This window comes from Callospermophilus lateralis, chromosome 5, assembly GCF_048772815.1.
Source record: "Callospermophilus lateralis isolate mCalLat2 chromosome 5, mCalLat2.hap1, whole genome shotgun sequence".
In the NCBI taxonomy this organism is placed as follows: Eukaryota; Metazoa; Chordata; class Mammalia; order Rodentia; family Sciuridae; genus Callospermophilus; species Callospermophilus lateralis.
The window spans coordinates 147,302,126-147,329,815 of NC_135309.1; the positions used below are offsets into that span (position 1 = coordinate 147,302,126).

Genomic DNA, 27,690 nt, shown 5'->3' on the forward strand with positions numbered 1-27,690 from the left:
AAAACTAAAATGGATTGGGGAGGTGACTCAGTGGTAAAGTACCTGGTTCAATCCCCGGTACTTAAAAAATAAATCTCCCCACCTAAGCCAATTTGTATTTAACATTTAGGTTACATGAACATGTAAAACAGACATATTCCTCAAGTGACCATAAGATAAACCAGCATAAAGGTTCTTCTTTTCGGATAATTAAATTTTCAAGGGCAAAGTGGTCAAATAAGCTGACTTCCCTTGAAATAATCTAAAAAAAACAAGAATCAAAAATATTAAAGGTGCTAATGATGAATTCCATGTGTACTATAGAAGTGTGTGAATTAAAATCCAATCTAATTTAGATTATCACTTCTGATCACTAAAATCACCTCTAATCTATAATGAGCTTCTGAGAATAGGGTTATCATTACTCAACAAAGAACTCAAAGGCAGAATAAGGGAGGTTGCACAGGTGAGCAGAGGGCTGTCGATACAATTTTACTCACAAAGTAGACTAGGTTATTTAAGTCTCACTGGGCTTAGATGTTGACCTGGGCCATCAAGTCATGTTTTCTTTCATTATGTTCTGTTTTGTTGTTCTATGTGTTGTTTATTCCACTATTTTTTATACATTTATTTATTTATTTTTATTTGTAATATGGTGCTGAGGCTCAAACCCAGTGCCTCAAATATGCTAGGCAGATACTCTACCACTAAGCTACAACCCCAGCCCCAATTCCACTGTTTTTAGTATTGGAGGAAATGGGAGATTCAGCTGGGCTAAGAACATTTAATATTCCCCACAAATTTTCTGAATCAAAGATTTTTAACTTTTTCCAAATATAGCTTTTTTTCCATTTAAAATTTAAGATAAGAAACAATAAGTCAACTAAAGAAATGGGTGGGTCCTTGGGCTGTGAAACAATATTATACTTCAGGACACAAGAAATGCAGAGCCTTAGCGTAGGCATGAGTAGCTTTTGTCCTTCATCAGGGCATGGACCTCTCCTTAGTGGGTCTTCTCCAGGAACAGTCTGCGGCACCTGGTTATTGCTGGTACACTGCCTCAATATCAGAGTCATTCCTGGAGTAGAGTTTTATTTTTGTAGATCATAGTTCCCAACTAATTCAGTTTTAACTTTTACAGTCTTTAACTTGATTACTTGTTTTCTATTCAGATCTCTCAGATTGCTTTCATCCATACTAGAATATGATCAAATGTGGTGAAGTCTTCTTGGTTGATCTACTGAGCAGTGTGGTTCATGGGAACACCATGCAGTTCTGCCATCAGTGAAAAAGAGGGTTTTCTATTTCATGGGGATATGTGCATGTCACTGCACTATCTGTCCTTCAGCTATCTGAAATGTTTTGAACAATTACTAGTTTTCTGAGAACTGTGTCTATAGTGTGTGATTGGTATATGTTACCCAAACACACAAACAGTGCCAACTAAGGCACCTGCTTGTCCATCTTCCCCTGATGAGGTCCTAAGTCCTGATTGACTTGAATATGCCAAATTCTGATACCCTCTTCCTGTCAGTAGTATGTTTTCTTTTGGTGAACCTCTGTGGCATGTATCTTATAGGAGAAAGTTCACACTGATACTATGATCTAAGATCAGATTTTGTGAATTATTAGTGAAACAATTTTATTCTTGACAGTTATTGGACTCTATTCAGCACAGGAATTTTTAGCTCATTTGCTAACAGGCGAAAGTGATATCTGACATGGACTTCAGAAGGTAATGGATCTGTTGTTTTCATAAAGAAGATTAAAATATTAGCTTTTGTTAGTTATCTTCAAGTATTTCTAGAATAATGTAATACACAGGGTTCTTTTAAAAAAAGGTCTAACTTGATTAAATGGATAATTTAAATCCCAGTGAGCAAAATTAGGCTATTTACTGCCTGCCCAATGGATGAGCAAGCTAAAACTTTTGGAAGAAATGGAAAACATAAAAACAAACCCAGTGAGATTATTTATTTAAATAATAAACAGCATCGTTGTTGTGTCAGTGCTTTGAAATTCTTTCCTTAGTTGCCTATTGGAGAAAGATTTCATAACACTGTAATGGAAAAACCTGAGAAATTACCCCACAATGTCAGTGTTCTGATTATGTGACTAAGAATTAGCGAGGCAGTTTTAATTAGTATAATATGACCATTACCTCCCAGTGGATAAGAACATCATTTTCTATCTCTGAAGACTCATTAGAACTTTCCTCGAATTTTTATTGTAGTCAGTTAGCAGTCTGTTAAAGGAAAGCCAGAGTTCTCTCTGGGATTGCTGGTAAGATAGGAAAGTTTAAAATTACTCTCTAAGTACTTTTTCTATCTCTTGTGTAGATCCAGGAACTCTGCCCTGAGAAATTTATTTACATATGAATTTTAAGTCTTAATTCCTTCACTTTCTTGACTCTTGTGTTCTTTCTTGTCAAAGTTTGTTGTATAATTCTCTGTCAGGGGCTCTAGCCTTTTACACGTTGGTTGAGGCCGGTGTCCTCTGGTTTGGATTATAGATGTCTTCAGGGCAGCAGCTCTTTTGACTTTGGTTCTACAACCCTCTTTGGTGGTGATTATGGTGACAAAGTGGTTGCTTCTTTGATTTGAAAAATATCTTTGACTTATTTACATATCCTGAAGATTAATAATATTGGCAACTGTTTCTCAGTACTCACCTACTTTTAAATTATCTATGTCATATCAAAATAAAAGAATAGCTATTATTTGTTGATCTTTTTTGGGTACCAGATGTATTTTGAGCTCTTTACATTTATTATTTCATCTATTTCTTACCACAACTCACTGAAATTTGTTGTTGTTGTTGTTCTTATTTTTATTTTATGCTTCTGAAATCTATATTTTTAGAAGTGTTTTTTTCTTATACAGTGTTTATAGAGAGTTACTGTGATTGTAATAACCTTGAAAAATTAAAGGTTTTCATTGCTTTGTCTTAATTTATTAGTTAAAAAATTCTAAGAACTTCTCAAGTAACTATTTCATTTAAACTTCACAGATAACTATTCCATTGAAATCTTGTTATTTTTACTTAAATACCATTTAGAATATGGTAGCGAGGGTTCTGGTCAATTGTCAGTGCTGCTACATTTTTTTTCATAAGTTTTCTATAGATATGTTTCTCTCTTTCTGATGTGGGATTCACTAGTTTTTGATAAATAGACTATATTGTGTGTTTTTTTCATTGAGAGAATGTTAGAGTTAAAAATAATCACAATAATAATTTTAAAAGAACATGCTGACATTTAGATCTAAAGACTTTTTCCTCTAGGCTATGAAGTCTTAAAAGTAGGTCATACTTTGGATTTAAACTCTGAGCAGATACTTGCTCTCTGTAATAGCTTACCTTTTGATCTTAAAGCAGCACTTATTCTTGACTTCAGGAAATTTTAAATTGTCCTTCCAAATTTGGAAATACTGTATGAAATGAAAAATCACCACTTATTTTAAGGATGAAATTAAGGAAACAAGTTTGGTGCTTTTCTGTCTCCTTGAAAGAATTAGAACTTTTCTTCTATCAGTAATCTAAGCTAGAAATATGAAATAGTTAAAAAGTACAAAATTTATGCTCAATTGAATAAAATTGGAGTATAAGGAGGTACTGTTAACATTCTACAGAGTGACTTTTCATCAACCAGAGGACAGTAGAATCTGAGGATATTGAAGTCTACACCCTCAATACAGTCTGCCTCACTGAGTTAGCATAATTGCCAGTTCACTTGTTTCCTATTACTGTGTTCATTATAAGAAAACTGCTGTTGGCCTTTGGAACTATTTTTTTTTCTTAGTTCTGCCAGCACTACAAACCACTAAAGAACACGACCTTCAACCTTTTCTCTTTTTATTTCTCTAATTCATAACATCTTTTCTTATACTTAGAATTTCTATTCTAGACTCTACTCCACTATAATAGCTGCCTAGTTCTAGTAAGTAAATACATCAGGCTCATTTTTCTGCTAGAGGTATTGATGACTAAATACCAATAGTGTTTATTCTACAGTAGCATAGAATTTTATTTTTTATACCCACTATTATATACCCACTATTTTAGAAAGGCCTAGTCTATGGGCTATCTGTGGCGATGAAATATTATTAAAGGTAACTTTAAAAGTTTCAGATTGTGTAACTTTCAGTATAATGTTTTATTTTAATATACCTATAGGAATTTCAAAAGGACAATTGCCAAAAAGTGTGGTCTCTGTTTTCTTAGAGCAGGTAGGTATCTCTTTATTAGTAAAACTCATTTAATAAATATTTATTTCAAGATCAACTATCTGGTGAGAATTCATTTCACATTTTAAGTTCCTTTAGTATATTGCATTGTTCCCCCCACCTCTCCTCTGCTTTTCTGTTCCTGTATTGATTCTATTTTTTTTCTTTTAGATACTTAGTAGCATTTATTCTTCCTTTCCTTTCTTTATCTTTCTTTATCTCTTCACTGTCTTAATTTACTGAGAAAAATTTAAATTCTTTAGGATTAGAAAATAAGAATTATATTCTCATTATTGTTACTTAAGTTTGACATAATAATCTTGATTTCTGTTGCCAAAATTTAAAATAAGATGACAGTTGAAAATGAGCATATAGATTATAATTCTATACCCAGATATTTAAGGGGTCCCATTTAAGATGATCTAAAAAAGAATAGTTCCAGCATGAAACTGTCCAGATATGACACATGCCAGGTACATGTGACAACCAGGAAATAGTTATATAATTAGAATCAGAAAAGAGAATCCTGAGGGAAGCACAATGCCTAGGAGTACATAGTGACGACTGACAAAGTGAGACAGCTACCTCTGTCCTGCTTACCTAAGAGACAGAGAAAGTAATAAGAAGAGTGGCATAGGAAGAAAGTAACCAGAGAGCAATAAATACCTATCACGAACATGTTTTATGTCTTTAATAATTCAGAGATTCATTTACTTACTGCCAGCTCTAATTTTAATTTTATCAGTTTTATAAATGGGAGAATAAATTAAACTATTTACTAAATAAATACTATTGTTCAGTTTTTTATGAAATTATGATTCAAAACTGATTTTTGCATTGATTTCATAGTGTTTCAGGGGGAGGAGGATTGGTTGCTTTTTAGTGAGCATTAAGTATATAGGATATATTTTCTTAAAGATTGTTTGCCAGTAAATTGATAAATCTAGACATCTTAAACCTCAAGTAACAGGCCTTCTACCAAATATAGTGTTAAGAGGTAAGTTATTGCTCCTCAGTAAATGAACATTATAGTTTAAAAAAAAAGTTTTAGGCCTCAATTTTGTGACTTTCTTTGGGAAATAATGTTTTGATTTTTCTAAAATGTCTCTACCCTTACCCAAATGAAAAGATAAAATAAAAAAAAACTCCCTTTTTAGCATTTCTTTACAAAGGCTAAATCTTTGTTTCAGTGGTTGTTGCCATTAAACAGTTATAGAAAAATTAAGTAGTTGTGAAATAGGTAAGGTCTTTTCTAGCCATGTATTATATAATGTGACTGTCATGACACTATGCAGACTGTAACCAGATACATCGGTGCCAGGCTACCTGCCCAAACCTTGTGAAATTTTTCATGAGACCTGAAACCATAGCTAGTACTTGCTTTTCCAGGTAGCCTGTATTTCATAAGAGAAAAATAACACCTTTACTTTTGAAAACCTGTTGATACTTGCAGTCTTACTAAACTATGCCTGTATGTTAAAATGAACTTAGGAGCATTATATTTATGAAAAACAAAAACAAAACACCAAACAATTACCAATTGGAACAAGTGTCCTGTCTTTGTATTTTGCCTGTGATACTCTTAAACTCATCTGGCCATTTTCCCTAGTTCATGCTCTCCTACATCAGGTAAGTATCCACATGTCCACACATTAACTGTGTCATTTAGTATTGACTGAATGTTGATACTTCTCTCATGAAAAAAAATTGTACTTTTGCTATGAGTGTGCTCCTGAAAGTCAGGAACATGACTATGAACTTTTGGTTCCACTTGGTGTTCTCCAACATCAAGAGATGTTTCTTATTAGATTCCTGAAACTTCAGTTTTTTTAAAAAAAAAAACGATTTTTTAGTTATACATTGACACAATATTCTTATTTTTTATTTACTTTTTAAAAAAAATATTTATTTTTTAGTTTTAGGAGGACACACATTATCTTTATTTTTTTAAATTTTTATGTGGTGCTGAGAATCGAACCCAGTGCCTCACGCATGCTAGGCAAATGCGGTATCACTTGAGCCACATCCCCAGCCCTTTTACTTACTTTTATGTGGTGCTGAGGATCAAACCCACTGCCTCACACATGGGAGGCAAGCGCTTTACTGCTGAGCCCACACCCCAGCCGCCTGAAACTTCAGTTTTTATCATTTGTCTCTGTATTCTTTTAAGAGGACATTCTTTTAGTTTTACTCAGATGTACCTTTGTTGTAGAATTTATAGTTAGAATATTTGACCCAAATCCGACTTGTTTGATATTTCTACGAGTATTTAGATTCTTCAATTGGAAGTCATTGTTTGGTAAAATAGTACTAATAATGCCTTCCTGGGTATTCTGGTATCAGCAGAGCTGCTGCTAATAGTTTATACGTTGAAATATCTTTAAAACATCTTTATTTAAAATAATGATTTTTAAACCTTAATGTGTCTAGATTTGGATTCCAAAGTAGATAAAATAGAAACCAAAATTTTAAACCTATAACTGATTCTTTAAAGAAAACTACAATAACAGTTCACGTCTTATTGCAGGTTTTAATTATTTGCTTCTTTTAATCTCCTCTTTTGTCTGTTTTTATGGAAGACGTTTAAAATATCATTTTTTCTCTTCTTATACAATATTAGGACGTGGCTTATCTCTGAATGTTTCAGAGTGAGTACCATGAGCACCAGTCTGTGCTGATGCTGTAACATCATATGGGTGGTGTGTGTGTGTGTCTGTGTATGTTTGTGTGAAAAGGCTGGGGCATACATAGGGCATGTCTTTTATCAGTTATAGGAAAAAGTCTCATATAGAATGAGGCTCAGCAATTTTGTATATTTAAATTTAATGTTAAAATAACAAATAGGTGTGCATGGTATTTTATGTATTTCACTTCCAAAGTAGAGGACAAATTACTTCAGGATATGTTGTGAGCTCCATGAGAGCAGGGACCTAGTCTGTCTTGTTGTCCGTGCTCTATCTCCAGCTCGAAGCCCTTGCAGTTCTTTTCAGGAAAGACATCATATCATACCAGGTCTTTTAGGCATTTTGAATTTCCTTCTGTTTTCATCTATCCTTATGCAGCTAGTCCACCCTAGAGTGATGCCATAACTTAGAAATTCACATGATGAATCCCTATATTGACTTGAATTAGTAAATAACATTTTTTTCTTTTTAGAATAATATTTTCCAGAGAAAGAGGGCTATTCTTTTAGTGGTAATCTGTTGGCAACTAAAACATCAGCAGACGTTCTCTTCACCAATTATGTATCATCTTGAGTTTATGGACAAAAATAGTAGATTGGAATATTTCTTCAGTTTTGAATTAAACAACTCTATAAAGTTGAGTACTACTTAACTTTTTTGTAGTTTGTTACTCATGGAATTTTGAATTTCTCTTGCTGAAAGGAAAAGTAACAAATTTTCAAATATGAAGATATTATTTCATATATAAAAATGATAATTTGGAGCAAGAATTTTCTCTACTATTTTTTTATTTTTGTCTCTTTTAAATTGCATTGATCCTGTTGAATTTTGCTTCTTACTAGTTACTATTATGATATCAATTTGGTTTTCATTAATAACTTGTCAATAGCCACTAAGGGATTTTTTAAATGACCTTTAGAAATCATTTAGAAATGAGGTAAAACTTCACAATGTGAATTTTCAGTGGTAAACTTTCTTAAAAACAAAGTTCTGTACCCTACTTTATGAAGATAAAATTTTAAAATTTAAAAATATATTGTTAAAATAGTTCTGTGTGATCACTAGAAGAGATTCATGTAGGACAAGTGCTTGGACTGAGACATTCAGGATAACTATAAGGTTGGCAGAAAGGAAAGAGACAAGTTCTCCAAAGAGAATAGCTTAGGCAAAGTATAAAGTGGAAGATGGTGACATTCAAGTTTTTCTTTACGATCCTTTGTGGATTTTGTGTCTGGAAAATAGACATGACATAAGGGTCTTTCCTAATTGTATCACTGGGTTGTTTTAAGCATGAAATATAGTAAATATAAAAGTGCTTTGTAAGTGGTGAAGCTCATACACATTCAGCATGATTCACTTACTATGTCATTATCAACATGTTTTGGTAGTTCCGAGGGTATGGACATATATTAGTCACCAAAAGGAGGTACTGGATGTGAGAGAAAGATGATGTTAAGGAATACTTGGTCAGAGTCAAAGATAATGCTTAATGACTGAGAAATGAACTAAATGAATTTTTTAAAAAGTCAAGATTATGGCAGGTTTAGAGGTAAAGATGTATGAGTATAGTTCTAGGAATGTTGTTTGGAGGTGATGATAGTATATCTAAATAAGGATGTCCATTATCATTAGACATAAAAGACTTCATGAGAGCAAGGTATGAAATGGAGCAAAATTTGGGGATTGTTTGCACGGTAGATAATTGAAACCCTGTGCATTCTTAAACTCTTGGGGTAGTGGGTATGGGAGGTGGGGAGGGCAGACATATAAGGGCAAAACCATGCATGTGTTTGGTCTTTCACCTACTCTCTCTCATATGCTTCCCTCCCTATTTTGAGGAGGGAAATAAACTCTCCTTTATCTTTCTCCACTGCCCATTCACTCACTTTTTTTTTTTTTTAATCCTGCCTCAAACAGCAACACTTCGTTCAACAAGACTTCCTTGAGGGCTTTCAGAGTATCAAGCAACAGAATGGGCTTTAGTTTTATAGGTGCAAAGTGTTAAAGGAATTAACTGGCTACTTCCCATTAGCTTTGAAAGAGAGAGACCCTGTTATCTCTAAATAGATCCCTTTCCCACTTCATTTGTGCTGATTTGAAGAGAATGCTACTAAGTGTGTCTTGATAGTGAGAAAGCTGAGGCTCATTTGGCTGAGATGATTCTGAGGACAAGACAGTTCCTGGAGACCACATCCTTGGTGGGGCCATTGCTGCAGTGACACCAAGTAAAATTGTGCAGGCTGTTGTTTGTAATCTAATTCCTCCAGTAAGTCTTCTCTCCCATTGTGCATTTCTATATTCTCACCAGAACAGTGTGTATGTGTTTCTAAAACATGCCGTAAACTTGCCCACCTCCATACCTTTGAGCGGATAGTTTCCTCATCCTTGAGAGTTCCTCCCACCTCCCATGGCCATGGAAAACCATGCTCCAAGGTACAGGTCTCTTGATTTATCTCTCTCAATCAGTCTACTGGGAGAGGAATGATTGCTTCTTTCTTTCTACCCCAAACATTTTGTGTCAGATATAGATAAGAGATCAGATCCCAGAATCAGACTGTGTAGACTTAAATCCTGGCTTTAATTAAGCATATAACCTATTTTCTCATTTGTGAAATGGATATGAAAACAAAATGAAATAAGTAAAGGACTTAGCCTAGTCCTGGTACAGAGTAAGTGCTTAATAAACAGTCCTGTAAGGTAGTTATTGTTTATATCTTGTAACCAAAGCAATGATTTCATTCTTTGTTATTCACACCTATATGCCTTTGTCTCCTTTGTAAGATTGGGAGATCTCTGCAGTTACGGTCCCTGTTGCTCCTCAAAGTATGAAAAAGTACAGTGTTTCTCTTACAGTAGAAACTCAGTAATTGTGAAATAGTATGAATGGAAGAGCCAATTAAGTGTCGATATGGAGCAACAGCATTTGTCAATCTGTCTTCCACTGAAACTGTAGTGTCTTCAAATCTAAATTTTAAAAGCATAACATTTTATTGTATTTCCTTTAAAAAATGCTGCCTACTTTCACTGATACCCTCTGACATAACAAATACCACAGTACACACACCTTGATCATGTCACTCATTGTAGTTACATAATTAATGTGTTTATACTTGAACAATAACTTTTTGAAAAGGAATTAGGGATAAAAATTATGTAGAGGGATGAGGGAAACCCAAACTTATTTTTTATTGTTTAGGTGAATCATTATTCTTAATCAAATGTGAGTTTTTAAGCTGATGAACATAGATTACTGATTATAGATTAATGCTCCCATGCTATCTCTGTTTCATACAGAAAGTGGAAAATATTTAATTACATATGCTCTCATTTTTTTCATAAAATGTTGTAGATACTAGTTAGTAAGACATATATCCACAGAAGATAGCTTCTCAATGGAAACTCTGTAGTCCTAGATGAGTGAGAAGGGGCAGCATGAAAATCGCCATTGAACAATAGCTTGTCATTTCTAAATACACTATGCCCTCTCCCACTCCTTACCTTAGACATATTGCCTCCTCTGCCTATAATATGCTTTGCCCATTTGCTTGGTCTGTTGATCTTCTGTTTATCCTTCAAACCCCCCTTATATATGTCATCACCTCTGTAAAGACATTCATTCCTCCTGGGCAGAGTTAAGTCATTTCCTGTTATGGTTTGGATATAAGGTGTCCCCACAAAGCCCCTGTGTGAATGCAGAGATATTCAGAGGTGCAATGATTAGATTATGAGAGCTGTAATATAATCAGCCCATCCTAGTTTGGATGGACTGACTGGATGATAACTGTGGGCAGGTGGGAATGTGGCTGAAGAAGATTGGTCACTGGGGGTGTACCCTGGAAAGGCACGTTTGCCCCCTTGCCACTTCATTCAGCCTTAGCTTGGACCCAGAAACATGGAACAAGCTGACAATAGACTAAGTCTCTGAAACCATGATCGAAAATTAACTTTTCCTCTTCTAAGTTGGTCTTGTAGGGTTTTGGGGTCACATTGATGAAAAGCTAACACACCATTTCTTCTCAGCCCTATGAGAGCCCTTAGAGTGCACCTTGTACATGCCACTGTGGGTTCCCCTAAATAGGAGCTAGCTTAGCTAGCCCCAGCTTCAAAAGTACTTAGGTGCTCCAAATGTATATATAGAGAGTGGGCGAATTAATAAATGAGATAATAAGTAATATGAAATCTGCAAATGGTCAGAAGTCCAGATTATAGGCTGACAGCCCCTCCCATCCTCCAACCATTTGCCAGCCTTGGTTTATGTTTTGTTTTAATATAAAATTGAATGTTTCCATTTTTGTCTTCTTATGTTCTCTTTGACCATCATTTAAATAAAGGGAGAGCCTGATGAAGTGGCTTAGACAGTTTTCATTTGGGCCAGTGTATGATCTCTTTACTAGAAGATTCTTTAGTATTTATAGTATTTTCTATTGGTAGAAGGAATCTTAATAATCTGTACACAACTCATTGCATCACTTTCCCTTCAACTAATTCTTAGAAAGTGATTTAGGAGACTTGTTTAATTTCTTGAGGGTGAAAAAAGCATGTCCTAATTCTTTAGTGGCACATACACAGATTTTAAGGTACTTGATTATTAATAACAGATTGTTAATACATCTTAGCTGTTTGTGATATACTATAATAAAGTAATAGCACTGATGTTTTTTGTCTTGATCTGTTATTAACCAATGAAGTAAATGTTTGATAGATTTCTGTTTAATTTGCACCTTTATGATGCTCTTTAAATGGTATGCTTGATTTCAGTTTCTAATTCTTGCATTCCCCCTCACTCTTCCCTCCTCTCTTTTCTTCCCTTTTTTCTTCTTTCTTTCTTCTCCTCTCTCCTTCCCTATCTCTTTCACTCCCTCCCTCCCCTCTTTCTTTTCTTTTCTTTCTCTCCTTCCTTCCTTTCTTTGTCCCCTCCTCACCTCCCCTCCCCTTTCCTTGGGCCTTTTCATCAATACCTTCTACTCTTTTGATTTTTTTCTCTTTCTTTCTTCTATGCTCCTTTTCTAATATCTTTAAGTAGAACCTTAGGACTTTTGAAACCTGTCTTCTAATTTATACATTAAATGTTTTAAATTCTTCTCTAAACTTTGTGTCATAGCTCACTCTGCCATAACAAAATACCATAGTTACTGTGGTTTAAACAACAAATATTTATTTCTCACAGTTCTAGACACTGGGGACTTTAAGATCAAGGTGCCAGCAGATTTGATTCCTGCTGAAGGCCTCTTCTGGTTGTAGAGGGTCTCCTCTTTGTGACCACACATAACCACGTGGGGGAGGGGCAGGCTTTGGTCTTGCTTTCTCTTGTAAGGACACTGATCCCTTTGTGAGGCTACCCTCATAAATTCTTTTAAACCTAATCATTCCCCAAAGGCTCCACCTCCAGATATCAAAGCCTTGGGTGTTAGAATTTTGGGGGACACATTTCATTCATAAAAATTCCTCCAAATTTGACTTTTTGTTCATGTTTTTAATAAATATAAAATATTTTCTGTTGTGATTTTCATTTGAGCTGTGGAATACTTAGAAGTTTTTGGCATAATTTCCAAATATTTTTGTTTTCTAAATTATTAATTAATAATTTTAATTTTAATTCTTTTATGGTCAGAGAATATACTTTGCATGATTTCTAAACTTTTAAATTTATAAAGATTTGCATATTTCTTGGTCCAGACTATAGTCTGTCACAGGAACCGTTGCATTTAAACTTGAAAATAATGTATTCTGTCTGGGATGCAGTGTCCTATAAATGTCAGTTAGGTCAACTTGTTTGATAATATTGCTCATGTCTCCTCTGTCTTTACTAAATTTATGTCTACTTGTTTTATCAGTTACTTAGAGAGGAATGTTGAAATATCAATGATAATTGTGGATATGTCTACTCTTCTTTTAGTTCCTTTCTTCCTGTATTTTAAGGCTCTTTTATTAGGTGCACGCACATTTAGAATTATGTCTCATGCTGAATTGGCCCCTTCATCATTACATAATAACATTTGTCCTCTAAAACAGTTGCTCCAGGTTTCTTTTCATTTGTTTTTGTCTGGTGTAACATATTTCACACTCTTTTACTTTTAAACTAACCTAAAACAAGTTTCTTGTAGATTCATATAGTTGAGTGTTGCTTTTTTATTACACATAAAAATCTTTGCTTTTTTAATTGAAGCATTTCTGTCTGTGCTGCCTAGTATATGTAACTTTTTCTATGTAAACCAAAACAAAATTTAAAAATCAGTTTCTTAATCACAGTAGCCATTTTCACAATTCTAGTAGCTACAAATGGTAAGTAACTACCATGTTGGACAGAACACATGTGGATTTCCTCTGCCCTTTTCTTCATAACAGTCAAACTCTGATTCATGTTTATGGGAAGTCTTGGGAGACAGCAAGTGTCCCGAGTTTCCTTTTTCTCTCTGAATAGGAAAGGGGTAGGGATGTAGGAAGGTTTCCTTCTCCTGCCAGTAGTAGATAACTGGAATCCCCAATTTCTTGAATGCCTGTGGATTGTTAAAAATTCCTATTCATTTCTTTTATCTTCTCTGTTTTTCAAATTTGAAAATACAATTTTATTTTTAGCTTTATTGTACATTTAATTTTTACTAGGTCATTGTTTGTTTTGTGGTTTTGATTAAAATGTCATATCTTTAGGATCATTATCAAATATAATAAGATTTGAACAAGCAAAAATATTAAAACACTGAGAATATGAATTATAGTTTATTTCTTCTTAAAGCTAGGGTTTGTATTCTGCATCTGTTCTCATAAGCATGACACAATGCCATGGATCTAGAAGGCAATCAGTAAACATTAGCTTCAAATTGAAAATGAAATTAGAACTGCTTTTTTCAAATAAGTTAATGCAATGCTTAGAATAAACAAAATATTGTTATTCTCATTTTTAGTTATTATGAGGGTATTTTCTCTAACAAACTATACATTTTGAAAAGGGAAACTGGTTTTAATTTTGTACAAGAGTCACTAAGTTAAAGTTGCATTACACTGACTACAACCTTGACTTCTGAGGTAAAAAGGCGAATTTAAACCAGTTAACTCAGAAATATAATCCTTGAAGAAAAGGCAAAAGATCATTTGACTTCTACAATATAAATTTTACCTAGATTTTGAATTGCTTTATTTTCTGTTTTCTTCCCTGAAATCCCAGCAATGTGGTTTCTTTGCTCCTTTGTTCTGGTTCTATGTCCAACATGAGAAAAACCACAGTTTTGCAGGTTGGTACCATTCCAGATTTATAATGTATGTTTTCTCCTTGGTTCTTATCACTTTAGCAATCTCTTCCTTTCTTCTTGTGAGATCTGTCATTCATTTATCATTTTGGGTGTATTTGAACTTTCCCAGCTCTTTTTTGGTTCATCTTACAACCCTCCCTCTGCCTGTGAGCCCAATTCCTATTCAGTTACCTCCTTTCCTTTACATGGAAAAATAAGTACTGGATTATGAACCCTCATTTATATAAATGTGTTCATCCCACCTCGGTTTCTCAGCCTTATTCCCTATAGTCTCCAAGGAAGAGGTCTTTTTCTTCTAGCTCCTCACTAATCCTTCCACCTGTGCATTTGATCATGTCCTTCCTGCTTCCTCTGAGACCTAATTCTATCAGTTACTCCCTTTCCTGTATTTTTATCCTTTTCATCCCTATTGGCTCCTAGAAAATATGCTCGAGTTTCTGCTTTTCATTTATTTCATTTCACAGAATCCTCCTCCAACTCTTCCTTCTTTCATTGTCAGATTTCTACCCAGAGTGGATTCTATTTGCGGTATTCATTTCACAAATTCACTGGAACCACCCCTACCAAAGTCACTGAGTACAACTTGAATTGCTGTCTTACATACTTCCTTATTACCCAGCTTCAGGCTCTCACCTAGGGCACTGCATGTGTCTGACTCATCTCTTTGCTTAGGCTTCCCGTTTCTAGTTTATTTTTATTACCACTAAAAAAGCAGAGTGGCTTTTTAAAATATTGATATGATCACCTGACCTCTGTATCCTACACATTTCATAGGTTCAGTAGTTCTGACAAGATAAAGATCCACATTCCGTAGAAGGGAATATGAAGCTGCTAATGATCTGACCTCTAGCTCTTCAGTCTTATCTGCTACTGTCTATTATTGAGTCCCACCCATAGTTCCCAAGTTATATGCTATTTCACACTTTTGAGTCTCTTATAGTCTGAGTCCTCTAGCACGGTAACATGTCCTGTATCCCTAGAATTCTCCTACTTAACTTCAGAGACCATGGTTCAAAGACCATGGCCAAGCAGCCTTACCAGGCTTTACCTGGCTTCTCTTTCCTCCCTTTTCAACCCATCACCATCATACTACCCTTTTAAAGTACACTTTTTTGGTTGGTTTTACTCTATAGTTGTGTATACTGTCATTATAGATTATATAATTTATTGTAGATATTTCTTTTTATCTTTAGTTCTCTTCTTAGATAGAGCTCCTTGATAGTATAGAGCCATTTTTCTCATCTTGCCATCTGCCCACAACTGTCTTAGTGCCTTGGTAAATGTTCACAGAATTAGCAAATTTCAGCAAATATATTTGGTGCTTCTTCTATAGGCTGTATTATACTCTTAAATTTGGATTATAAGTTTTGGATCATATGTTTTTAATGCCACTGAAATTAATGCTGATTGCTGTATCATATTCTTTTTCTTTTTTACTTTACTGGGGATTGAACTCCAGGGTGCTTGGCCAATGAACTACATCCCAGTCTTCTTATTTTTTAATTTTGAGAAGGGCTTACTAAATTGCTAAGGCCTTGAACACTTGTGATCCTCCTGCCTCAGCCTCCTGGGTTGATCAGATTACAAGCATGCACCACTGTACCAGGCTTTGTGTCATGTAGTTTCCAGTTCTAAAGAGCAGGAAAATAAGTTTGTAACTAGATAAGGTAGTCTATCTGAATATATAGGTCTTTCGTTGATGTTGTTATAAAATATGTTACCAATTCATCCATGCATTCATTTTCTGATTACATCATAAAGAATTAGAGAAAAGATTTCATGAAATTTATTATCACTTTTTTTCTTGGCATTCATTTTCCTTCCCCTTTATCTTCGTGTAGCTTCCAGAGTTGTCTAAAATGCAAAGCTGATGATTTAGTCTTCTGCTCATGAATCCTCAATTCTTCCTTCACATTCACATATATGCTAGTTACTTTGATAATCTCCCACTTTACCAAATTCAATATCTTGTTCTTAGACTTCTCTTGAAAGTTTGTTTTTGCTACACAGCCATTCTGCAACCCTTTTGCACCTGCAGCTGGTAACGCTCACTCTTCTTTACTCTGAGCATGTGGTTCAGGAGGATAAACATAATAGCACATTGGCAGTATTTTTGTTAAATGAGCCCATCTTTTCCACGCATCTGCTGCACAGGCGCAGAAACGTATATGTTGTTTCAGCTATTGGCTGCCAGGGGAACAGAAGGGTTGCCACAACACAGTTAACAAACAACCCCCTAAAATACCTAAAAAGCATCAACTCATGTTGCTGGAAAATCAAAATCAGTAAAGGACTGTACATTTTTGATGCCTGATTTCAACTTGGTTCCCTACATCCTCATGTAGAAATTAGACTGTTCTCTAAAGCAGCAACTGGATCATCTTTAGAAGAGTACATTTTAGGTTCACTAGCTTTTGCAGGAAAGTGTACTCAAAATCCCTTAGTAGGTCACCGGTGAGTTGCTTTGTAGTGCAGTTGAATTGTGCACCATTTGGATGCTTAGTCTTTTGACTGACTTTGATAAGGTTGGCTCTAACAAACCCAGCATCCTTTTCATTCTGTGGCGCCACTAGGCCCGCCACCCTCCCATCCCTTTCTCCTCCCCCTTCCCTACCGTCTCACTATCCCTCACTTGAACTGCCTGCCAGAGTTCACAGACAGCTGGGCAGAGTGGCTAAATCACCCAGCTGCCCGGGAAGCTTGGCGGCCAGGCTGAGGGAAGGAAGCATCGGCTCTCTTTGAAGGTTGGCTGCCAGTGAATCTCAGGCAGCTGGACTTCAAAGAGGGGACCGATGGGCTTTCCCTCCTGTCTAGGCAGGTCATTCCACGTTGCTGCGCTTCCGGTGTTGGCATGGTGGTTTCCAAGTTCCTCTTAAATTAAAGAGCTGAATTGGGAGCTGCACTTGTGCTCACATGTGTGTTTCTTATGTGATACAGACAGTCCAAGCCTCCACACACTGTCACTCTAAACTTAAGAATTAAAGATAAGAAGAAAAGGACATCTTTTAAAGGGTGGCCAGGGAAATCCACAGCAGTGGGATTTCAGCTTGTCACTGATTATCAGCTTGTCACTGTTATTTACCAAGTTTTAAATTACTCAGGGACTTCTGATGTGATCTTGAATAAAGGCTAATCAGCCAATGCTTAAAGACTGAATATAGCTGGTAACCTGGAATTAAATGGAGCCATGGTGATAGTTTTATCTGTTTATAGAAATGGGTGTAGCAGTCACCCACTAGAACACACTTGCTGCACTGACCCACTTTTCACCTTTCACCAGTGGTGGTTGGTGAGAGAATGGGCCTAGTAGGGGAAGAACAAGGTGTTATATGAATAGATTTGGGGCCCGCTTTATTTGCAAATGGTGGTCAGAGTAAAGGGAGCCTAAAATCAGAAAAGCCAGAGTATATTTTGTGTACACTAGTGGCTAATAGTGCAGACCCTCCAGTCAGGCTGCCAAGTTTCAAGTCCTGGCATTACTATGTACCAGCCATGTGACCTAGGGCAACTGACTTTACCTTTTTTGTACCTCAAACTCACCTGGAAAGTAAAGCTAATGATAATATTTATCTCACAAGGCTGTTGAAAATATTCAAATGGTTAATAGAAACCATATACTTAGGACAGTATGTAGCCCATGGTAGGTGCCCAATAAATGTTAGTTATAATTATTGTGTACCAGCTCCCATGGACTGGAACTAGGAAGAAATAACAAATGACTTTGGTTTGTGATGTTTACTGTTCCTGTTTGGATAAAAGACTGCTACTGTCTGCCTTGGATTGAATTTCTAGTAGGATATTTGAGAAATCCTTAATAGTGTAAAATATCCTATTATGTAATTTGAAGGAGAAAGCAGTTATATTTATCAATCCCTCTCAGTGCACTGTCTGCCTTGAGGATATACGGAGACTTGATTCATTGAAGGCCATTACTATAACATTCCCTCATACACAACCAAAGGAAGAAACATGGCAACTTATCATAAAGGGGTATTTTGATGAAGAGTGTAGCTCCTAGAGTTAGAACCATGGCTAGAGGTTTTGCTCTTACAATTTCTTGCCATATATATTTGGGTAAGTTATCTCACTGAGCCTCACTCAGCCTTGTTTATAAAATGAGGTAATGATGTATAACTCAGCAGGCTTTTTTAAAGAATGAAATTAGAAAATGTGTGTTTTACTGCCCTAAGTAGCAACATGTTGGATAAATGTAGCTGCTGCTGTTATCATTATCACTATTATTGCTACCACCATTAGGTTATAAGCTATTGAACCACAAGGAAGCCTCCAGTTAACCTCCGTGATCTGAGAAATAATAGAGGGTCTTTCCCTCAGGTTTTTGTTCTCTCTAGATCAAAGTTGAGCTGATTTGGGGCCAAATCTAGCCAGCACCATTTTGGGGGTAGGGGGTACTGGGGATTGAATTCAGAGGCACTCAACTACTGAGCCACTCCCCATCCCTATTTTGTGTATTATTTAGAGATAGGGTCTCACTGAGTTGCTTGGCACCTCGCTGTTGCTGAGGCTGGCTTTGAACTCGAGATTCTCCTATCTCAGCCTCCCAAGCTGCTGGAATTGCAGGCGTGTGCCACGGAGCCCGGTGGCTACCTCTTTTTGTAAATGAAGTTTTATTGGAATACATAGCATTATCCATTTATCTGTGTGTTGTCTGGTTGCTTTCATCCTACAATAGCAGAAGTGAATGGTTGTGACAGTCTATAAGGTCCTCACAGCTTTAAATATTTACCATTTGTTTCCTTCCAGGAAGTTTGCTAACCCTTGCTCTAGATATGTGTTTTCCCAATTAAGATTCAGAGAATGGTTCCATCCATACTGGTGTGTGCTATGTGAAAAAAATGTAGTCCAATAAGGTTTGGAAATACTAAAGAGGTTGATTTATTCCAGGAGTACTACTTAAAAGTTCTGGCTTTTAATATACTGATGTGTATTGTGAATCTTTAAGACAAGGCCATGGTATGCAAATAAACTCTAGTTTCCCAGGCTTGCTTGGCTATAGCCTCCGCCCCCATCCCCAATATGATGATGTTACACAAAACATTCTCTGGGAAACCCTGCTCTTGGGCTCTCTCTCTGGAAAGACTTTCTTCTTAAATCATTTCTCTTGGTGATTTAGGTGATATTCTCATTTGGAGACCTATGGAATATCATATGAGATTCTCTATTAGTTACCTTATTTTTTCCCAGTAAAAATTATATTTTGCTTAAAATCAGAACAGTAAAATCTGCCAGTTATTTAAATTGTCTAATCAGATAATATCCCCATCTTTAAATGATTCTGTATGACGTCTCAGAATTATAAATCAGAGTCTCAAAGTCCAAGAAAGACAGGCTGTTTCATTTCATGCCTTCTTGAAAATTTAAAAGCACAGGTCCTCTGTAGGGCTTTAAATTTTTTTTTTCACATCCAGATTTCTGAAACATAAATCTTGAATGCCTAACTGGTATACCAGCTGATCTCAGCTAGGGTTTATAAGAAGAGAGATTAATGTGAAGGTAACTTTTGCCCTAGCCATAAGGGGTTTGTTTTATAGACTAAAGTAAACACCTTGAATTTCAAGTTGCAAGCACATGGGGAGCCAGAAGATTCCAGAGCACTGGCGTCATATTCTGCCTGTGACTCACATATCTCAGTGGCTGAGCTTTCTTTTGCAGCTGCAGCTTCCAGCTGGTCATCAGATAGAGCCTTAGGTAGTCACACACTGTCACCTGGTTTGAGATGACCAAATAGGCATATAGTTGCAACATAGTCCAGTTATGAATGAAGGCTGGGCTATCTCTTTGCCAAACACAGATGATAAATAAATGCTAAGTCGTAGTTATGAATCCCAGTGGTTGTAGCAGTGAAATGGAACTGAGAGTGGAGAACCTGCTGGGAAGTGCCGCCCTGTCCTAAATGCAGTCTCCTCTCTCACTTGTGAGTTTCCCACCAAACCTGACACAATGGTTGACTTATAGTTGGTACAATAAATGTTCTATGAAAGACATGTTTTCCTTCTTTTCCAGCTTGTACATCATTTCGAGTATCCAATGTGTTGTCTTTTTAAAATATATATACATACATATACATATATATACATACATATACATATATATGTATATATATCTAGTTATAGGTGGACACAATACCTTTATTTAATTTTTATGTGGTGCTGAGGATCAAACCCAACACCTCATGCATGCTAGTCAAGCACTCTACTTTAAGCCGCAATTCCAATCCCCCAGCGTTTTATCTTAATTTATTTCTTCTCAGTGTTGTGTGTCTCACTGGGTTGTCAGCAAATGTGGTTGGATTCTAAAATTTTCATATTTCATTTTTACATTATGGAGAATGATGAATGGACTTTGATCATATTTTATTGTCTTTGTCTTTAAATTATTTCTTTAAAAGAAGGGAAGGAAGAAAAATAGGAAGGAAGGAGGGACGAGAAAAACATGGCCTGAAACTTAATTTTTTTTTAAAGAAGTTAGAAACTTAGAAAACTGTCAGCTTACCATGAAACATATTGTTTCCTTGAGACATGCTCAAAAGTTCAGAGTTTCATATTCTATATTAAGTATGTTTCTCTTATAAGCACAATGATATGTGATATATGACATTGTACTCTAAGACTGTCACTGGTTCTCAAGTTCAAATGGTGTGCCTGGGAAGAAAATAATCTGAAGCTAACTTACTTGAAAGAAAGGGTCAGAAATGTGGGAAAAGAGCTTTCATCTAGTACCATTAAAAAAAGCAACTCAAATATAACCCTTCCTTTGCATGTCCTCCAATATTGAACTATTTCCAAGTGTTCTCCTGTCTCATTTCTGTATTATCACCTGCAATAATTGTAACTGAAATAATAATTAATTACTTCAGTTGGTGCCAAAGAATATATAGAAGAAATGATGGCTATAAATCATTGGAAACAGACTACAACTTCTTAGGGACAATGGTTATCTGAAGCCAAGCATGATAAGAATTAAGAAACATTGCTAGAGAGAATTCTTATAGGCACAGAAAATGTAAAGAGGAGGAGTATAGTGTTTTTATAAAGTATTAGACATGGATAAAGTAGAATAAATTTGAATTACAGGGTCACGGGACTAGTATATGTTGGGTATTATTTGGTAGAATGTTAAGTAGAGGAGAAAGAATCAACCTTCTGAAAAAGTTGGTAATAATGCCCCCATATAATGATTACTGTGCTGGGCATGGTTCACGCTCTTTATGTGTCAGTTAACTTTTGCAACATAACAAACTACCCTGAAAACTTAGTGGCTTAAAACAACATTTCTTATTTTTTTATGATTCTGTCTGTTGGTTGAGTGGTTTGGGGCAGTACTTCTCCTCTGAGCAGGTTTGGCTGATTTCTGAGGGGCTTTGGATTGCATTTGCAGCTGATAGCTCACTTGTGGCTGAGGGTCTAGGATGGCATCTCTCTTATGTCTGGCCCTTGCCTAATTGCCAGCTGGTGCTTATAGGATGACTGAGCACATGCCACTGATCATTCAGGAAACTAATCCATACTTTTTCACCTGTTGGCTTTGTTCCAAAAGCAGCAAGAAAACAATTCAATGTACTTTCCTTTGCAGACTTTTTCCTGTGTCTTGTTTGCTAGTGTTTTCTGAAAAGCAGATCCCATGTCAGCATTTGATATATAAGAATTCTATTGCCAAAATTCTGTGAGGGAAAATTGGGTATATAGCCAGAGGAAGCTGGAGAGGCTGATGATGATATAGGTCTTATCCCTAGGAAAAACAGAGGAAAGGGAGGGTAGGAAGTACCTCAGACTACAGCATAGTTCTAAGAAAGCTTTGGGCAGGTCAATGGGAAGTCCTTGAGAGTAAGTCACCCTGAACAGTTATTAATATGTTCCAGCTAAAATTGGGACTACTATTTGATTAAGCTTATAGTAGTCAACAGTCCCTTTGTGGAAAGACTAGGGAAATATCACAGCTTGCCCCAGTAGGTAGCAGTGTCCTTTCTTTCAGCAATGTACCTTTGACATCAATAGGCATTTGGTCTGAAAATTGACTCAGATATGGGAACAGAGCAAGAGATCATGGCTTTTTACTGTGGTGACCACTTTCAGGCTGCTGCTTTCCCATTCATCCTTCTTTTTCATTATATATATTAAGAAGTATTTTTGTTGGTTGCCCATTATTCTGTCTCCAGACATGCCCTGTGGTGACTACCATTTTTGCAGTTCCCTATGCATTAAGCCCTGTTGAGTGCCTCTCTGATTTTGCCAGTCATTACAGCAATTGCAGCCTCTTGCTACTTGAAATTTAACCTTGCAAGTGTTTCCCTTGATATTACTGCCCCAGCTCTGTGACTAGTCCTGGGCTGCATAGGAGAGCTGCCACTAAACTTTTTGGTGATGCTGATCCCCTCTGTGCATTCTTTGTGTGTGTGTGTGTGTGTGTGTGTGTGTGTGTGTGTGTGTGTTGCTGGGGATTGAACCCAGAACCTTGTGCATGTGAGACAAGCACTCTACCAACTGAGCTAATATCCCCAGCCCTCACCTATGCATTCTTGATGGCCTTGTTGAATGGTGTATCCTCTGGGCTCTCCCTTGAAACATAATATTGTTTTCTGACTTGACAAAATATATCCATTTCAGCATGCTTGCTTCTTCTATATTTCTTATTCTTTTATTAATCATCTACAGTTGGGCATTTTTGCTTTACTCAGCATTGACCATCACTTTTCTAGGCCTCTAGTAGGATTCTAGAAGCAAAGTTATCTCTCAGAGATCCTTTCTAGGGTATTAAATCTTATGTTCAAAAATGGGTTCCCAAATCAATGAATCTTGTTTATTTAGCCTTAATTCCCTACCCCCTTGATCAAGTGTCCCCCAAATCCAAACTTGGGTTATATTTCATGATTCTTGCCAGTAGATGCTAGCTAATTTTTAAATCTCTTCTGGTATATGTTCTCTTTCCTCCCTTATTAGGTCTAGTTCTTACCCAGCTGAGTAATAATACTGAGTTTAACCCTAATTATTATTCTGGCAGTCAGGAGAGGAGAAAGGAAAAGGGGAAGGTCCTAAGAAGAGGAGGTATCTGGTCCCTTGGAAGCTGGGTGGGGGTGGGGGGTTGCAGCAGGAAGAAATTCTAGTTTTTGCTAGGCAAGAGAGAGTTACCTCTTTAAGCTGTGAGAGGTCTTAGGGTTTTGAGTGGGTGGGTAGTATGTCTACAGAACTAGCATCCTATGGGACATCTGTCCATATATACTCTGACATTTCAGGGTCTTAGGTTTTCCCAACTAGAGTCCTGACTTTAGTTTTTTTGTTCATTTGTTTGTTTTATTTTTGCAGTACTGGGGATTGAACCCAGGGCCTCATGCATGCCAAGCATGCACTCTGCCCCTGAGACACATCCCAGCCCAAGAGCCCTGACTTTAGAATAATGAACCTGCCTTGGCTAAACATTTAAATGTCACTAGAGCTCTGTAAATCTAACTATCTGGTTTCCTATCTGTTGCTCAAATGTGTCAGTTCTTCTACTACAGGAGATAACAGCCTCTTTGGAAGCCACTGAAGTAGTCCACTTAGTCTCTACCTGTTAATGCCTCTCATTTTCATTATCCCTCTGCAAGGCATCAGTAAAACTTAACAGTAACCAACAAACACTTGTCTTTGTAAACAGGATTCCTTGCCATAGCTTTTAAATGCCTAAAACATTGCACCCATGAGGACATTCCTCCACCCAGGTCACCTCCAGTACTTGGACAAGTACCACATACTATTTAGGACAACTCAATTTCAATTTTGAATTGAAAATACAAAATTGATTAGAATTGTTTAACACTAAGCTTGAAAATAGATTTCCTAGTGGGAAAGAATTTTTCTACCTGTTGAAAAGTCCTAGGAATAGATTTTATGGGACAATCAAATATTAATACACCCAATTTTTGAAGTAGCCTAGTGCTTGCTTCCTTCTTGCTCACGGAGTTTGTGTTTTGGCACTATGGTTGCCTTTTAGAATCTTTCTGAAAGGAGGTATTCACTATACACTTATAACCTTGTGCTGACACAGGCAGAGAGACAGCAGATGAAATGAACTTGGTCTTTCGGGACTGGTGAGAAGGGCCGGGGTGGAAAGATAGATGTGAGGCATGTTATTTTAATAGGTTAGTAAACGAAGAAGTAGAAAGACTAAATACTTTAGCCAGTTAGTAAGCTAAAATTTTATTCTAGGTCAGCCTGACTCTAGTACCAGTATTATTTGTAATAAATTTTTCTCTATTTTCAGGTTATCAATTAAATCATTACAATTAAAATATTTTATTCTGTGTTTTTATTTACTTTGATCATTTTGTGAATTGTCCTTTTCCTGTGATAGATATATATAGAACAAGAGATAGAAGTAACTGCTAGGCAGAAGTAACTGCTGGATGGAAACTCACCCTTGGTACCACCATACAATGCTTGAATTATTGAGAAGTTCAAAAACTGATATGTTTAAGATTTTGTGAAAGATAGCGTAGCTTTCTTACCAGGAGGACTGTGAGAATCTGTTCTGTGCCTCTGACATTCTTTGTAGTGGTTTGCTGACAATCTTTGACATTCCTTGGCTTATAGAAGCTTCACCTTGATCTCTGCCCCTTCAGAATGTGATCTTATTTGGGAATAGGGTCATTGCAGATGTAATTAGTTAAAATTAAGTTATTCTGGAATAGGGTGGACCCTGAATCTAATATGGGTGGTGTCCTTATTAAAAGGGGAAATTCCTGCACAGGAAGAACACCATGTAAAGATGAAAGCAGCTCTAAGAAGGAAGCATCCTGCTGAAACTTTAGATTTTGGACTACTAGCCTACAGAAATATGAGATGATAAATTTCTGTTGTTTAAACAATCCAGTTTGTGGTACTTTGTTAAAGCAGCCCTAGCAAACTGATCCACCAAGTCATAAAAATAATGATAACAATGTAAACTCCACCTGTTTAGTATTTTTAGACAAAGAATATTGGAGCAATATTTTATGATTTTGAGTTAAGGTTTTTCTAGGACAACCATTTGTATCATGGTGTCTATCCCAACAATATGCTCTAAGATAATGACTATGATAGAGCCCAAGCCTTCCAAAAAAATGGTTTAAACTATAATAAAATAATGTGCTGGATATTTAGACAGTTAGCAACCAGTGATAAAAAAGAAGTAAATACTGTGAATTCCAGGGATAAGGATGCGGTAATCTAGGCCTTCATATAGTAAGCTTTTAATCAAATATAAACAAACAAACAATAATAGCTTCTCTCTAGATAATTTAGTCTTCCCCTAACCTTCATCAGTATCTTCTTTAAGGAAACCTGTGCTGGTATAACTCTGAGATTCTGGAAGCAAATATTGATTGATATTTTCAGGGCTCATGGTCAATTGTTGTATATTTTGTATAAAAGTACATATTTATGAATATAGACAAGTTGCTTTTATAAAACTGTGCCAACTATTCCATTACCAAAAATGATTAGAGAGAACTAATGGGAGAAATAAAGATAAAAGTTGCTAGTTGGAGCAAAGCCTATTCTCAAAACTGAAATCCATGCTGGGGATGCAGTCTGTGGAGCTGGAGCTGCCCGGATTCTAACCAGAATGAAGTGCTGTAACATTGGGTGCTTACCAAATTAATGTTCTCCTTACCTGGAATGTCTTCCCCTTGTCTGCTTAGTTAAATATTCCCTGTTTTTCAGAGCACATTTCAGTGTAGCCTTTTCTGCAAAACCTTTATTTTTGTAAGCCACAGAGTACTGACACTCATCTAAACTCCTACTCTCATATTTTTCATGCTCTATTCCTTAGGCAACTAAATGGTAATTACAAGACTATATTTGATAACATTCTCATTAGGGCTAAATTTAAACCTTTACAGGGGCAGGGACCTTGTCTACTTTTTTCACCTTGACACACTTCTGGGTATATGGTAGATAATTTAAAAAAAAAAAAACTTTTTTAAAATAAAGGATTGAATATATGTAAAAATAATCCCTACTGGAATGTAGTATCTTCTCTCTGGAACACAATTTCTTGTTCCTGTCTTCTGCTCCTTCATCTGCCTTTACTTTATCAGTTAGGTCTCTGATTTTTTTTTTTGCTCCTCTTTTCCCCCATTCCCAAATCTAAGTTAAGGACCTCTCTCAGTGCTCATATATTACTTATACTTCTCCACTGTTACCCTTGTTACTCTGTATACTTATCCATATTTTCTCAGGGAATGTCAACTCTTTGAGGAAAGAAGCCTTGTTTATTTATGTACATTTATGTTTCCACTGCTTAATATAGTATTTGCCAGATAGTTGGTGTCCAGTTAATGAAATGTCAAATCAGTGAATTCTTTATGTCAATGAAAGATAGAAACATGATAATTAATACAAATTTGTAAGACTGGCACCCAGAGAAAGAACTGAGTGAGGTCAGTTTTCACTCAGTATGCATAAATTATTATAATTTTAATGAACTGGTCTACTTTGTGCTCCTCATTACTAAAAACTTTTAGGTGTAAGCCCAAGGACTGTGTGTCAGGAATTTTGTTGGGATGGTAAAGTACATGAGTTCTGTTTTGTGACTTACTCTTTGCTAAGAGTTGTTGTGATACCAGTGGCAATGGGGGTCACTTGCATTCCTATAAATTTGATTCCCTGAGAGACCCACATGCTGTCATTACTAGTGGTATCTGTGTCCTCTGCCATGGAATTATTCTAGGAAAACTGGTAATGGCCCAGAACTATTAATGTGTACACGCATATACACAGGTGCACATAAACAAACTGACACATGATTAGCCATCACAGAGGGTACTGTATCCATGGCACCTATATAGGGGATGAGGTGTTTAATGGACCAGACTTTGTTCATGTAGATCTTACTTTGGAGGTGACTGACTTCCTAATACTTTGCCTGATCTGGTTATTGAATTATAACTGAGTGGCAAGATTGGTATAGTAGAGATACAAACCATCAACTATGGAGAAGTGACATTAGAAGTATATTTATCTGCCTTCATCTTACCTCTTTTGGTTTGGTTGTTGAGTGGTTATAACCATTTACATGCAGTGATTTTTTTTAAACAAGAGAAGATAAATAAACCTACAACATTAAATCATATTCTTTCTTCATCTTATTTGGATCCTTATACATAAAGACTCAATGTTGAACTTCTCCCTTCAAAGCTTAAGAAAATGTTAGACAAGGAAAAACTAATTTTAAAAAATGTAAAAAGATGATGATAGATCAGATAAAAGAAGGGGGGGGGATTACAGTGCAATGTTTAAGAGTAGGCTTTTGGGGTTCAAACTTACAGGTATATCACTTACAAACTATGTGGCTTTGGATAAGGCACTTGCCACTGTACTTCAGTTTCCTAAAAGATAAAATAGGGATTTTAGTGATAGAACATAATAGAATGATTACAAAGACTAAATAGGCAAAGTAGTAAAAGATAGAGGGCCTAGGATTTAAAAAACATTATGTAAGGGTTAGCTGCTGTTATTATTTTCATAACTATTATCTAGTAGGCACATTAAAAATTCTGCAAGACCTACAACCATATGTACA

The 27,690-nt window shown here is 36.1% G+C and overlaps 1 protein-coding gene and 1 pseudogene across 1 annotated transcript in view; one reads left to right on the top strand and one right to left on the bottom strand.

Moving 5' to 3' along the window:
* Positions 1 to 27,690, top strand: part of Wdr70 (WD repeat domain 70) — a 299,382-nt gene that overhangs the window by 220,039 nt on the left and 51,653 nt on the right. The gene's annotated exons all lie outside the window — the stretch shown is intronic.
* Positions 983 to 12,153, bottom strand: LOC143400035 (low molecular weight phosphotyrosine protein phosphatase pseudogene; annotated as a pseudogene).